The 13,664-nt window shown below is 44.1% G+C and overlaps 1 protein-coding gene, 1 long non-coding RNA gene and 1 pseudogene across 25 annotated transcripts in view; 2 read left to right on the top strand and 1 right to left on the bottom strand.

The window, feature by feature from the left end:
- NEDD4L (NEDD4 like E3 ubiquitin protein ligase) overlaps positions 1 to 13,664 on the top strand; it is a 1,578,130-nt gene that overhangs the window by 1,463,396 nt on the left and 101,070 nt on the right. The window lies entirely within an intron of this gene.
- LOC144817929 (uncharacterized) overlaps positions 1 to 13,664 on the bottom strand; it is a 427,018-nt gene that overhangs the window by 79,301 nt on the left and 334,053 nt on the right. The gene's annotated exons all lie outside the window — the stretch shown is intronic.
- Positions 12,568 to 13,664, top strand: part of LOC144819086 (uncharacterized) — a 49,532-nt pseudogene continuing 48,435 nt past the window's right edge.

A 13,664-nucleotide genomic window follows, 5' to 3' on the forward strand; every position in this document is an offset into this window, starting at 1 on the left:
AATGCATATGCCAGAAACCTTCGCGGGAATGTACTCAACAACTTCCCAAAGTTTCATGGCGATCGGATGAATGGTGTAGTAATGCATATGCCAGAAAACTTCGGGGGAATGTACTCAACAACTTCCCAAAGTTTCATGGCGATCGGATGAATGGTGTAGTAATGCATATGCCAGAAACCTTCGCGGGAGTGTACTCAACAACTTCCCAAAGTTTCATGGCGATCGGATGAATGGTGTAGTAATGCATAAATGACAAACAGACACACATTCGTTTTTATATATATAGATAGCATAACTTAAACAATAATTTTCCTCAACTTTACACCCATATCATAGGTGCTGGAGAAGTAGGGGAGGGGGGTTTGTTGAAGCACCCCTGAAATTGCCATGCTGGGGTTTAGAAGTGAATGAGCAATAAACAGGCCTTTAAATACTCTTTTTATCTTTCCACATTTGCTATCCATTCAAATACAGAGTTGAAATGTCAGGCGCTTTCTTGCAAGGGAGGTTGCAGTTTACTTTTCTTTCTCTGACTGCAAAGTGAAAGGTTTTATGTGAAAATCTTTTTGGGTACTTGGAGGGTGACAAAAAAGGCTGTAGAATGGTATTTTTTTTATAGCCCACAACAAAATGTAATGCCAGGAAATATTTCAAGGTATATCAAAATAAGGAAAGCACAAAAGCAGCACTTTTTTGGTGGTAATTCTGAGGTGTAGCGTAAACCAATATTTTAATACGATCAATACAAATCAATACACCATGTGATTCCCTTTTCCACATATTCTTGTTTGTGCACTGTATAGTTTTGTCAGTAACACTATATGTCTGTGTTAATGTAATGGTAATTTCAATTAGAAATGTTTTTTTTCTGTAATGGCAGTGTGCTTCCACACCATGCATACCCCACTCTACATCACTCCACTCTGACACTCCACCCTACGCCACTGTACTCCATCTGACACTCTACACCATATCACTCTGTCACTCCATTCTATGACCCTTAATTCCATTCCACAGCACTCTCCTCTATGCCACTCTACTCTGTAACACTGTACTCCGCTTTACAACACTTTACTCCATGCAACTTCACTGTATACCATGACACACTACAACACTCCACGCTTCGACATTTCATTCTACTCCATGCCACTCTACTCCACACCACTCTCCTAACCCACTAACTTTTAGTCCTGCTGAACATCAGCCATGCTGGTGTACAACATTGCTAAAACACATTGGCAAAGCCAATAGCTCTCCCAAAGGTGAGACCCGTTGGCTTTGCCAATGCTTCTTGGTCCATGTTTTGGATATGTCTTTGTGTCTAGCTTTATATCTCAAAATGTTGCTCTCACTCTTACACTTTCTCTTTCCTACCCTCTGTCTCTCGCTGTGTATCTCTGTCTCTGCTTTGATGTCTTCTTGCTTCTCTAGCCATTGTGTTCTGTCTGGTTAGCTCATTAGCTGCCTTTGTATTTCTCCCTTTCTGTTGGTCTTCCGCACTTCTTCGTTTGTTAACTTTGCCTTAGTCCACCATTTGAGACTGGACTGCTAGCTGGCAAGATGTAAAAATACAAAAGGGTCACAAGAAAAGAACATGTCTCCACCGAAGACTCTTTAAGGAGCTACCCTGGCAGTTATATTCTTTCTCACCTTAACTTCAGAAGGAACTCTAATCCCACCTCTTCATCCAGTTTTTGCCCAAGCCAAACCTGCGTTCCACAAAGTCTGCCTCTCTTGTGCCCATGTTACCCTAATTCTTCCTTAAATAAGCAGGGATGTGGAATTCCTATAGCCAGACGACCATGACATATTGTTTGGGGTCAAGGGCAAGACGTTTTCATGTGTATTTTGTCCTTGGGACAAGTAGGCCCATCCCCCATGCAGCACACACCCTTTGGGTGACAGTTTGCAATACCACATTATGGTTCAGGGAAGGACACTGTCTGCACTTATGGTACATTTTTTTGTACATATGTTAATGCTTTTAAAACTTGTATTTATGATTCATTAATTGAAAGCCTTATTATTAGAGTGAGCGCTCTAAGTAAATGTTGTAAGCTCCGACTGCGCTACTGTCAGTGGTTCCAGTATAAAAAAGTGTATAGCAATATGAGGCTATGTATAAGGCTCCCAGAATGCTCTCTGATTTGATCAAATATTTACAGCAACTGGAAAGCAAGATTGATGATTCTTTGCTTTCAAAATAAAATGTTCATAATAAATGAAAGCAATAAAAAAATACATTTCGCTGAACTACTGTAACATTTTAGGTACCATTTCTTTACAGCATCATTTAGTGACGTGTTGATGCATGCTAGTATTTTCCCAAAATAGTCATTATGGAAAATCAAAGTACCCAGTTTCAATAAGATTAAGGGAAACAAAAATAAATAAGCATTGGCGAAGCCAGTAAGTCTGAAATTGGTGGTCAGCTTTTTAGTTTTGTCAATGTGTGAATTGTTTTGGCATGGTTTTTGTAAAACCTTATTGGTGTAGGAGCTTCCAGGCCCTCACCCTTATAGAAAAACATTGGCAAAAAGCAAAAATTGTTTTTGGTCTCAAAAAGCACACACTGCCACAGTAGTTACTGGCACTGAACAAAACTATTTTGAGTGCCAATATGCTCCTTGTCAAAGAGCAGAATGCGGCCACTGACAGTGAATTGAAGCCAGCCAATGCAGAGAGAGAGAGAAAGAATTTTAATAAATGCAAAAGGTCTTGGTCAATGGCAGACCAAATTAGGGGGCTAAGTATTAAAGAAAGTCTCAAAGGTGCATCCATGGTATATGTCCTTGCATTAAGTGTAGATATACGGCTTTCATGAATTCCCTAGAATTTACAGAAGTAGGACAAGAAATAGTACTCCTAGAAAATCTTTTTGAACTGCATTTTAACATGAGCAAATGTGCATGTGTAGATTTGCTCATGGGAAAATCTGAGTATTTGCAAGTTCATTTTCCCTCCAACCACTTTTTTCTCGACTCTTGAAGAAGGTTTACGTCTGCCATTGTCAGGAGTAAATTTCCAACATTTCTCAGTATGGGAAAAGATTAGGGAAGAGTTGTTGAAAACCCTTAAAACATGCAAGTTAGTTGGTTTGCACAGACTCTAAAGAGCATTCTAACCCTGTAACTATTGCTTACCACTACCTTCAGCACCAGTATGTAGATCTGTGGAAACGTGGCAACATAAGGGGATTGCAGGTATTAAAACACTACTATGGTATGAGCCTTGGCATAATCAGAGAGGCTATATCAGACCTCTTATATAATGAGATGGCTGCCATTATTTGTCGCCACACTACATGACGAGTGGATTTTGTTACAGGACAAGTAGATTCATGAAGCAACCTGTCCCATGGACAAGATATCTTATTGAATTCCACATTCCTGAATAAGGATCTTTGCTACCTCTGTTCAACCAATTTCTTCAGTTTGTGTGATGATGGATCCATGTATTTTATCATGTGTCGGACTACCAAAGAGTCCAGTGTGCAACACTGATGCCTTATAGAGCTAAAACTGTGTAATTAAGAAGACCTTAAATTAAATAAATAGTAAAGTAAGGGTTCTTCCCACACCTTAGTAAATTATATGTGCCGATCTATGCATGGTATATTTTGGTTAGACATAAACTTACCATAACGTGGCTTCGTTTACATGCGTTGTACTATTGCTTTATATTCGTGATTAGGACTAACTACGGAATATTCCATTCTTTTTAAGCTCACATTATGCCATGTTAATGATCTTCATAATGCTATGTCCGTGTTCTACAGTGCACTTGCCCTTAATGCTTTTGCCTCCAAATGTTAACATTTTACATTTGATTGTACTTTAGTTTCATATTTCTTTGACAGGATCTTTGCTCTACTGCTTTGGCGAAATCATACCACATGCAGACTCTTTAAAGACCTCAATATTCCTCATTATTAGAGGCCTATCTAAAAAAAACTATTCCTACCTGCTTACTGGTTTACTACTTGGATCACATACTTGGTCTAAAATGTCTTGGCTGCTTGTGCTCCACCAGTGTCCACATGTGTGTGATTACTGAGGGGGTAGACTGTTGCTCTACCCAGCTGCCTTTTTGGGAATAAAATGGATTTAAAAGGTTCTGCTGCAACCTTGGTCTGAGCAGCACAAATGGAGTGAAGGGACTGGAGGGTGGCTTCTATTTATACAGAATACTGACCTGATTTGTAGCTCCTGCGATTGCCAGAAGTGCTATGATCCCAGCTGTCTTCATTGTGCAGCATTCCAGTCTGCTGCTCCATTGGTTCTTTCTGGTAACCATATTTCCACAGAGCCGCAGTAGCAGCTTTGAAGCTGCTCCATGCAGTCCCCATTTACGTCTCGCCAGAGAACTCTGTGAACAACTAGAAACAAAGGCCCACATTTAGAATAAGGGGAACGGGACATCGAACCCTGCTTCTCCGCGACATTTCACTCTAGTTACTGATGTCATTCGTCCAGTAATTTTGAATACTCTAAACGCCTCTAGTACCTTGGGAAAGGTGCCTCCAGCGTGGAAATGTGCTCAGGTCAGAGCCCTGCTGAAAAAACCTAATTTGGACATCTCCAACATGGCCAATTATCGCCCTATCTCTCTTCTTCCCTTGTAGTGTAGTTCCTGTATTCCCAATAGGCTCTGCACATTGGAATAATATATCCTATAGATTAGATGTAGGACTGAGGTCGACTGGGTCTCTATCGAAGATATTAAACTTAATAGTGAGTGGCAGCTAGCTCAGAGGTCACTAGAAACTTTCTCAAAATCAAAAGAAGGGATTAGTTTCTGACAACTGCATAAACATGACAACTTTGTTTCCCAAGAATAAGAAATGTATCTCTAGAGTCGCGGAAACAATGGATAAGTATTTCACTCAGTCACTCGTGCATGCTTCGTTTCTACAGAGTTGCCGAGAAATAGAGAGACGGGTGTTTTCAATAAAAGGTTTATTGAAAAGTCTTCTTTCTCATGCAAGAAAAGTGAACTGCTACAATCGTAATGCAGAATGCGAAGTATAATGCATACAGCGAGAACAATATTATAAAATAATACTATAAGAGCATTGTATGGTTCCTAAACCATATATAAATACATACATAAATAACAATGACTAAAAATACTCAACTGGTGTTTCTAAAATACCCTACCCCATTGTACCTAACCTAAGTCTAGTACGCGGGAAGAAGTAAGTATTGTGTAGCATAGGTTTTAGTTGCCTTTTGCCAAGAATCTATCCAAGATTTCTCTAGGTTCGAATCAGCTCCATACCTTAGTCTAGAATGAAGGAGGTCTGGTATCTGTCTGGGGACTCGATTTCCCAACACCCTGCAAGGGGAGCTTGGAAACGCTGGAGCTGGATTCTCGGCGAGAGAAAGGCAGTCTCTCAATCAGTGCGTCAGCTGGAGGGTCCGCTTCCTTCGGCACTTGCTGTTGCGAGCTGCTTCAGGCAAGTAGTTAGTCGAACTGCTCCGAACCACCGTGTCTTGCTAGAGCAAGTGAAGGTATATTTATACCTTGAAGGTGTCTAGGAATGCCATGGTTTGACGTAAAGTCGGGCATAATAATGTCAGGAAAGAACCCCTAGGGAATAGTCGTTCTTTGCAAAGTACATGAGTTCTTGGATAAATCAATATTCAAGTAAGGGAAGGTCCCTGACTGCTTAAGCCGTTTTTTCCAAGAAATCGCTGTGATGTTTGGTACGGGTGGAAGTAACCATGCCTGTATTTGGTCTGCATGGGTTATGTCTAAATAAGGGCTTTATTTCTATGCCTATATTAGGGCAATGTGAATTGTACCTATATAAGGGCATGAATCGGGAAAATTCACTTGGAGCCTAAAACGCCACACAACACGCTGGCTGAGCAAGTTGACTGAGAGACAGATAAACTCTACTCTGGTCTACTATTTGAAGTCCAATAACCTTCTCCATGACTCCCAGACAGGATTCCATCCCAAGCTTGGGACAGACACAGCCCTTTTGGCAGTAACAGAAGAAGCAAGGAGACTTTTAGATCAAGGCGGCTCTGCAGCAAATATTTTGCTAGACCTCAGTGCCGCCTTCGACACTGTGGATCACAACATCCTGCTTGAGCGATTAAAAAATCTCGGAGTGACACACCGGGCTCTCCCCTGGCTCCAGTCCTTTCTAAAGGACCGATTTATTCAGGTCTCTGAAGATATTGCCACCTCAAACCGATGACCTCTTAGCTGTGGGGTTCCTCAGGGCCTCCTCCCTGAGCCCCACTCTTTTTAACACCTATATGGCGCCTTTGGCTGAGATAGTGCTGCCATTCGGCATAAAAATCATTAACCTACGCAGATGATACCCAGGTGGTGGTGGCACTAAACCACCCTGAGGGGCCATCTTGCGCTCTGGGCACTTGCCTAGAGGCGGTAGCCGTAAGGATGGCACTATCTCACCTTAATCTAAATTGGGACAAGACAGAATTAATATTTCTGGGCAAGTCTCCTTCACCCTCCCCAGCCTTTTTTTTGGCCGACTTGTCTTGACACTATGCCTGCCCCAAAGCACCAGATCAAGAGCTTAGGTGTGTGGCTCGACAGTTCCCCCTATTTTAATCACCAAGCCACTAAGCTCTCAGCTACCTGCTTTGGCCTGATGTTAAGGAAAATTCTTCCTCTACTCCCCTTTCAGGCGCAGTGGATTATGGTGCAAGCCCTTATCTTGTCCCGCTTGGACTATGGGAACGCCCTTCAGGCCACCATCCATAAACTGCAAGTTATCCAGCACTGTGCGGCTCGCCTACTCCTTGAGATCCCTCTGAGACAATCTGCAAGATCCGCACTGAGGAAACTTCACTGGTTGCCAATTCAGTCCAGAATGCAATTTAGGGCCATGTGCCTGGCCCACAGAGCCATTTGGAAAACTGGGCCTGCCATAACCCATCCTCTGGTCACTCCTTACCAACCTTCTAGGAGTCTTCGCTCCAGCTCCGCTTTCTCGCTACCACGAGGAAAGTACTGAGATCCAGATGGGGTTGACGTTCCTTCTCTTGGAATGCCTCTATTTACTGGAACTCTCTTCCCCTTACTCTTCGTAGGGAACCTAACCTACAGACTTTCCGTAAACTCCTTAAAACTCATCTTTTTACTACCACCCACTAACTTGCTGTGCCTTCTGTTTGTCCGATCCTAAGCGCTACAAGGCCTCAGGGTAGAAACACGCTATATAAATCGAATTTCATTCCTTCATACATCTGTCCCATTTGCCCATTTCACGTTTTTTAGCTCATTAAGAACAAGAAAACAGCCATCATACAGCTCCTGTATTAGATAAAACTTCTCAGAAGAGATTCTGCCTTGTAACATAGCATCAGATGTCCTGCTTTATTTAGGACAGCCCGTCTGAAGCCATGCCCTGGGTCTTAATTCTAAACCATAGTAGTCCCAAATACGAAAATTATACAATTATCCTGCAAGCAATGGGACAAACCTGCCAGCTTTTCTGGGACATTGTTTTTCCCCCCATGATTGAACAACAGTGTCCCTTAATATGAACTAGTTTTCTGTCCGCAGAAATTATATTTCTTGTTTTTGTGTATTTACTGGAGCCGTACAGCACTTCAATATGACCGTACTAACAGGAATTTGATTGACTATAACTGTACAGATCAACACTTCAAGCATTGGCCTTCAAGCATTGGCCACCCTCAGCCCCCTCTACCCTACCTGCTCCCCCATCACCACTAACATACACTCAACCTCCACCCGGCTCTCTCCGTCTGCCACCAATGCCCTCAGCCACACCACCAACCTCCCCCTACTTCATCCACACCCATCCCTCCCAAACCCTCTCTCCTCTCTAACACCAACCCGTACACCGACGCCACGGAGCCCTGCACGAACACCAATACACCCCCCCACCCGTACGCTCACTCTCAGGTCAGTCACTCACCCTTGATGCCCATCCCCAACACCAACACTTATCCCACGCTGGACAAGATTATGTCCACCCTCCTCCAGCTCAAAGAAGACATTCACAGCATCAAGGAAGACATGTACACCATCAAAGAACTATTCTTCACACACCCCAGACACTCCTCACTCACCACCACCCCCCTCCCAACTTGCCCCCCACCCTTCCGGAAGACTCTCCCACTCTACACCCCCCACACTGGACCGCGATCCCTGTCCACAATCGCAACAACCGCCCCCGTCGCCCACGCAACCCTCTTTCGGACCTTGACACCCGCACCCTCCTTCGCTCCTACGACCCAGCTCCCCTAAACTACACAACCGCCACACACCTCTCCATTCCCACGATACACTCAAATCCCCGTAGACCCCCCACACTAAATAACAGAATCTCCGTCCCTAATAACCTTAGAAAAGTCCCCCTCTCTCTAGAACCCTCTACTTCCCCTGATACGCCCCGTCTCAAATGCACTCTCCTCAACTGCAGATCGGCCTCTAGACACTCCTCCGCTATCGCTGATCTCATCTTAACATTGGACCTTGACCTAATCATCTTAACGGAAACCTGGCTAACCGAATCTTCTACACCTATAATAGACATTCTGGTTCCCCCCAACTACCACATCATCCGACTTGACAGGTCTGGCAAGATAGGTGGTGGAATCGCATACATATACAGGAACAACCTTTCTGTTCTGAAAGTCACCGCACCTTCCCTACCCTCTCCAACTTCCTGTGAATACATCTGCCTCTATATTTTCAGTGAGGGCAAACCGATATGCTCTCTTCACGGCATTTACCACCCACCCAGGGACAACCTCACCTTCGCCTAACAAATCATGGATATGATCTCTACCAATTCCGGACGACAGCTCACCCAAATATACCTTGGTGACTTCAACCTCCACTGGAACGATCACAATGATGCGGTGGTAAATAGTTTTAAAAATTTCCTCAATGCCCTTGACCTCACACAATTATGCAACAGCCCGACCCACGAGAAAGGCTCTACCCTCGACCTTATCATCTCCAAAGAGGACGCTATCCAACTTGAGTCTATCCAACCCTGTGACTGGTCAGATCATCATATTGTCACTTTCTTCATCAATGAAAAGGTCAAATTCAACACGGTGCAATCCTCCAAGCCTAAAGTCTGGAAAAGAGACCTGAAAAAACTCAACCCAAACTCCCTACCCCCTAACAGCTGCGACCTCCTACGCCCGCCTACCGGCGCTACGGACGTTCAATCCTTGACTGACCATTATCTCAACGCCATGACCTCAATAATTAATGAGGCTGCACCCTTGCAGCTAAAAAGAGTCCCCGCTAAAATCTCCAATCCATGGTACGACGGGAGTCTCAATGAGGATAGACGAGCCATGCGAATGGCAGAGCGCACCTGGAGATCAGCTCCCTCTGCACTGCACCTAAAAACCCTGAAGGTAAAGAGAAACGCCTACTTCAGGAAAATAAAGCGCTCAAAATCAGACTTCTTCAGCCTCCAGCTCGACCAAGCAAAAAACCGCCCGAGAAAATTGTTTGAGCTAATCAGAACACAATCCAAGGAACAACCCCAACCACTCAGCACTACGCGCGAAGCACCCTCCTGTGAAGACTTCGCTGCTTTCTTTATCCAAAAAACTGACAACATAAAGAGTGATCTCCTCATTGACGCAAGCCTATACTCCAAACCCTACTGCATAGCACCCACTGAACCAAAAAACAATGCTACATGGTCATCCTTTGACACCTACTCTGAAGAAGAAATTGGCAAACTGCTCAGCACCTTGAAACCATCCAATCACCTCTCGGACCCCCTCCCTGCTAACGCTGTCAAAGACTTCACCCCACTGCTCCTTCCACTCTGGACTAAAATTATCAACAGCTCACTTCAACAAGGAACCATCCCTGACTCCCTCAAAGTTGGACAAGTCACACCTTTACTAAAGAAACCTACAGCCGACCCATCTGATCTAAACAATTACCGTCCGATTACCAATATTCCCACTCTCGCCAAACTCCTGGAATAATGCGCCCAACTACAATTGACTAAACACATTGATCAGTTTGATCTCCTCAACCCTCATCAATCAGGCTTCCGAGCAGGACACAGTACAGAAACTGCTATGACTCACATAATTGACGACGCCCTTCAAATCCTAGATCAAAATTATACCTGCCTCCTCATCCTTCTTGATCTCTCTTCAGCATTCGACACCGTCAAACATGAGAATTTACTCGAACTTTTAAACACAAGAATGGGTCTATCTGGGACTGTTCTCAAGTGGTTCACTTCCTTCCTACACAACAGGTCGCAGAAATTCAAGAGCAACAACCTGATGTCCTCGCCAATACCTGTATCGTTAGGCGTCCCCCAAGGATCCTCCCTATCCCCAACTTTGTTCAACCTAGTTATGGAACCTCTCACCACCTTGCTTCAAGCATCCAATGTACTCTTTCACATGTACGCCGATGACACCCAACTATATCTCAAATTACAATCCCCCAAAGACATTTTACTCCTGAACTCAACGATCAGAAGCACCCAATCTTGGCTGGCCGATAATCATCTCAAACTCAATGCTCTGAAAACAGAGTTCCTTCTGATCTCACCTCCCGCGAAGATCTCTACCACTCAACTTTGGCTTAAACACCTAACTGCACTCAACAGTCCAACCCACCATCGTGGACTCAGCAAAATCTTTAGGCATAACACTCGACACCAATCTCAACATGCAGCAACATATCAGCAAGGCAACTAAGGGAGCGAACTACCAAATCAATACCCTGAGGAAACTTAAACCCTTCCTCCCAGCCAAAGACTTCCAAACTGCAGTACAAGCACTAGTCATCCCTCAAATAGAATACGGCAGCATCGCCCTCTGCGGTCTCCCTCTACTACTACTGCACCCCTAAGAGCTTCTCTAAACACTGCAGCGAGACTCATCACTGGGTCAAAAAAACACTCGCATATCTCCCCTGACTTGAAATCCCTGAACTGGCTGCCTTTTGAAGCCAGAATACATCTGAAAATCGCCTGCATGACACACAAGGCTGTACACCTGTGCTCACCCGGATACCTCACCCAGAAGCTGACAATCTCTGGCGGCTCTAGAAACACTAGAGGCACAAACAATCTTCTGCTAAAACCTCGAAGATTCCGGAAGGAAAAAACTTATAAACGCTCCTTCTCAGGAATGGCACCCAGGATCTGGAACTCTCTCCCTCCTGAAACCAGGCTCATCTCCTCCATCACACTCTTTAAGAAAGAAGTAAAAGCTATCCTCATGGCTAAATACACTTGAGCTATTAACGTGGATTTTTTAAAGTCTCTGCACAGATCTGTATTATCTGTTCGATCCCTTCGATTATTTGTATTACTTGTATTATTGACCTACCTGACTGTCTATGCTCACATTTATTTGTACTATTTGCATTATTGCTGTACCTGTTTTTACTATGCTCCCTCATATGCCTACCCCACCCTACTTATTACCTACAATTACGCTATACCTAATGGCCTGTTATTCACTCTCCTGTTTGTATCCCCTGCTCTGTGAAGCGCTCTGATATCTGCAAAGATCTTGTTCGCGCTATATAAAACTTTCAAAATAAATAAATAAATAAATTGGTAATATTCTCTTGATGCAGATTTCAATGATATGCTTTGCATTATGTACCTGCATTCTCATTTAATTCCAGAGCCCATGACCATCTTTAACATTTCATGTTTGCTGACAACTTTATTAATAATCCTATTCACTGATACAAAGGCATTGGCTGTTAATCCAATGTGCTGCGACACCTATTTAGCTTTAACTTCCCTATTATGACGGATCTCTTGACAACCAATCAAGTGATTTTGCATTGTTAATCCCATTTTCGTATTCTGGATCAAGAGGACCAAGTTCCCTTCTCAGCATTTGGAAACAACCTGTTCGTAGCATGTGTGGCAGGAAATAAATATGCTCTGCATGCATGCTCCTGCATTTAGTGTTGGGCTTGGACATTCGAGTTGCAACATATGGTTGTACCTGCTTCCTACTTTGGTCGACAATACACATGAGAACAATACAATCTTAAATTGTTTTCTTTGTTTGTTTTTTTGCCATTGCATTCAGATGTGGACCGAAAGGGGAACAGAGTTTCTTTTCCTTAAACAATTTTAGGGCCTGCAGTGTTCAGTTGCAACACCGACATATGGGAAAAACAGTCTGCATTTGAGTTAATTTACATCATGCTACTTCACCTGACACCTTCGGAGTACGCCTAGCTACTGATCAATGCCCAGGGACCTGGGGCCCTCTTTTGGCAGCCTTCATGGATCATGTGTCCTCCCTCGACACCATAAAATATAGGCCGGAAGGGGGTCATGTAACTGACATCCTTCCAACATAGGTCCCGGTGCCATTCGAAGTTGCATCACCACAACAGTCCGTGCCTTTTTCTCGACAACCATGCCACCTGCAAATTCTTTCTCGCCTTCCGCTTCAAGAAGACCCTATGGTAGTGCAGCAGTAGTGAGAGGCATTGAGCACTCCTCAAAATGTACCATCAGACATCCCTTGAGACTGTACATCTTTGCAAATGATGAACCATTTGGCACCAGAGGAGGTAATGATGCGGGTCCATCCAACATCCTGGCAGCGCAGCCATCGCCTAGCTCCTAGGGAGTTTCCTCGAACGGCTCCGAACACAAAGAACAATAATAAAAGGAACCAGTGTGGAAGAAAGCTGGTCCTGAAACAAAGGCTCATTGACGAGGAAGAGGACTCCCAAGTGTGGATGTACAGTCCAAACGGCATGATAAAATCTGTCCCAGAGAATTTCCAGCAGCCAGTAAAGGCGAGGAAGGTAATGCCTAGGATGGAGAAAAAATACAAGTTCTCAACCAGCGACCCTCTCTACATCAAGGTTTAGGTCTCCCCTGCGGCCTTGGTGGTCCACACCTTTCACAAGTGAGCCTTTGCCCAAGCCACTCTGCTTGACAAGGAAACTAAAAGGTGACTGAGTAGAGATAGAGACCACCACACACTGCTGCAGAGTTCTGTCAGACTCTCTCACAGGTACGACCGGTCTCAATGGAAGGAGATGCAGGAACTTCTGAAGCACCTAGCAGCTGAGTCCACAGAGTGTGAGGAGGAAATGTTGTCCAAGGACAAGAACATCTTTAATGCCATCATTCGTATTGCACTTGACGCTGCTGTCCTGGTCTCCAAGGGTATTTTCACCAGCAGCATCCTCAGTATGACCTGTCTGGCTTAGCATTTCTGAGTTCAAACCCAAAGTTCAGCAGCATCGCCTAAGGTGCCCGTTTTATGGGAACATCTTTTTCGCCCCCATGTTGATGAGATGCTTGAAAGGATAAAAAAGGGCCACAGTGTTACCAAAGGCAGCAGCACAACTTTCACCAGTAGGAAGGTAGGAGTTACACTTAGAGAGCATATGGGGAAAACAAGTGCATCGCACCCCTCCCCTACCTATAGGCCAAAGAGATTCCCTACAGACTGTCTCGCCACCTCAATCACCAGGATCTCAGTTTTGTCACCACTGAGTTTTATAACACTTTATACCATCGATGTCAGGACAGACAACTGTCTTTGAGGCTGTTAGTGTTACTAGACATTTGATTGTCAAACTCAGTGAACTGAGTGTCATTTGTGTTGTAGAGTGCTTTAAACCCAAATGACGCTTTTTCCAGTTCACAAAATAAGTTT

This window comes from Lissotriton helveticus, chromosome 2_1 (assembly GCF_964261635.1).
Source record: "Lissotriton helveticus chromosome 2_1, aLisHel1.1, whole genome shotgun sequence".
Classification (NCBI taxonomy): domain Eukaryota; kingdom Metazoa; phylum Chordata; class Amphibia; order Caudata; family Salamandridae; genus Lissotriton; species Lissotriton helveticus.